This window comes from Oryctolagus cuniculus, chromosome 1 (assembly GCF_964237555.1).
Source record: "Oryctolagus cuniculus chromosome 1, mOryCun1.1, whole genome shotgun sequence".
In the NCBI taxonomy this organism is placed as follows: Eukaryota; Metazoa; Chordata; class Mammalia; order Lagomorpha; family Leporidae; genus Oryctolagus; species Oryctolagus cuniculus.
In genome coordinates, this window is record NC_091432.1 from 60,435,705 (window position 1) to 60,438,260 (window position 2,556).

Here is a 2,556-nt window from a genome sequence, read left to right on the forward strand (position 1 = left end):
TTTCTGCTGGGTTCTTGTAGGGTGCGGCTTTGAGGGAATAGGGTGGTGGGGCTAGCACTTGACTAAAAGATCAGCGAGCAGGCAGGCAGGGGAGCAAGCTTTCCAAACTGGTCCCAATGTCTTGAAACTGCAGGAGAAGATGCCTCAGAATGCTGAGCCACCTGCCAGATCTCCATCATCCAGGCCCTGCAGAAATGGGCAGGTCTTATCTGCCCTGGGACTGGGATGGAAGAGGAGGGATGACCCAGTTCAGAAAAAGCCAGCAGCTGCAGGGCAAGAGACTCCATGGCCAGTTTCAGAGCTCAGCCCTGAAGGCCCGGAGCCCTGATTGATCTCTTGCCCTCTGTTCTAAGGTTGCTGCCTTTTCCCCACAGAAAAATAAGGGTCTTTGCATCCACTCCTGGGCCCTAGCCTGCCAGAGTTTGGCTGCCAATTCCAGAGATAATGGAAACTGGAATTCAGTGATCTGGCAGGTAGGGACTATGATTTCTTCCTCTCTACAAAAGACAGAAGCTCAGAGAAATAGGTCCTATTGCTGAAGGAGGGCAGAGCCCAGACTTGAAACTGTGGCTGCCATAAGTCACACTGGTAAGTTATAGCACCTTCCTCATCCTTGTGCCCCTTGCACGTAGTATGATGAGTGCCAAAAAAGGCACCCAACAAGATTTGGGGAATGATGGATCTGGGATCATTGGTTGTGAGAGATCATGAAAGAAGATCAAGACATTGTCCTACTATAGCACGGTCCCTTGGGCTAGGATAAGAGGGGTACCTATAGACCTGTGGAGACCATGGGAGTTTTGCAGAGATCAAAGGAGCACCACTTGGATCATACGGAAGCCTGAGTTATACTTAACTCTCTGTCACAATGCTTGGGACCTGGTAGGTAGCAGAGGGACAGTTGGACTCCCTTTACATTATAGTACAGGTGTTCTTATAGGGCCTGGACATGCCTCTGATTACGAGTAGGATTGCCTGAGACCTGACCTCATACCCTGGCCAGCAGAGATGGTGTGCCCAATTATCAGTCACTCGGCACCAGTGGAAGGTTCCTTGAGAGCTCTCAGGTGATGGTCTGGTCCTCCCTGCACCCCCATGTTTAGCAAAGCACCAGCACTGATACAGAATGAAAGTCAAAGTTCCGAGCTCCCAACCTCCACATGCTTACATTAGGAACACCTAAAGGTATCTGGGGAATAAAACGGCATAAGGGTGACCTTTCTTGGGTGGCTCCCCTACTAGCCCAAGAACTGGCTGCTAGGTCTCAGATTAGGTAGCCTTCCTAAGGTTTGCAAAAGGTATCTCAAGGTAGGGTCACTCAGGTTCCCTGGATCACAGAGGACATTTTCTTTCCAATTGAACACTCGGGCCCAGGTAGGTGGTAGTATCACCTGGCAGTGGAGGCCATGCCTTGACTGAATTGGTGTTAGGTCTTGAATGAGCTTCACAGACTTGGGGCTCACAGCAAAGCTCCTGTTGGGCCAGGTCAGAAAGTAATCTTGGGCTCACATCTTGCTCAAATAGGACTGACTGGTGATCAGAACAACCCTGTGGCCATATAGGGCCTTGCAGGTTCATTTATTCATTTAACAAATGTGTGCCGAGGCACTTACTATTGGTGAGACAGAGTGATGGGTCTTGGGAATAGAGGCAGAAATGATCCCTGCCCTTCTGGGTCTTACAGGGAGACAACTAGGCAACCCAAAGAACTAAATGTTCATGACAGTTTGAGTTTGAGCAATGAAGAGAATGAAGAGATAGAGAATATGGTGTTTAAAAAGGTGGCCCAGAAAGGCCTCTTGAAGCAGTGACCTTCAGGTTTGGAAGTTGGTCAGGCAACTATTTGTTAAGAGGAAGAGATTTCCAAAGGAAGAGCAGGTACAGAGGTCCTAAAGGGACCTGAAATGCATTGAGGGTGGATGGTGGAAGGAGGGTGGAGGGAGAGGAAAGGAGCAAGTATAGAGTTGTACCTGAGTTGAATCACTTAGGTTATTTATTTATTTGAAAGGCAGAGTTACAGAGAGGCAGAGGCAGAGAGAGAGAAGTCTTCCATCCTCTAGTTCACTCCCCAAATGGCCACAACGGCTGGAGCTGGGCTGATCCAAAGCCAGGAGCCAGGAGATTCTTCCAGGTCTCCCACGTGAATGTAGGAGCCCAATCAAGCCAGCTTCTACTGCTTTTCCAGGCCGTAGCAGAGAGCTGGATCAGAAGTGGAGCAGTTGGGACATGGACCACGGCACTGCAGGTAGCACTTTACCTGCTACAGTGCCAGCCCCTGATTTGGAGTCTTTACTGCTGACAACACAGTGATAGGGATGAGAGGACTGCCCTATGAAAGAAATTGGCGGGTGGACAGTGACTCTGGGATAGTAAGAGAAATGAGAACAAAAAGCAGAAAATAATTCTGTCTCCAAACTCCACTTGAAGACTGGATTCCTTCAAACCTTCTATAGTCTCCCAATTCTAGGAATATATTCTAAGAAAATAATAAAGCAAATGCATAAAGAGGTTCGTGCATCAGTATTTATCACAGCTTTATTTAAGAAAAATCCCAGA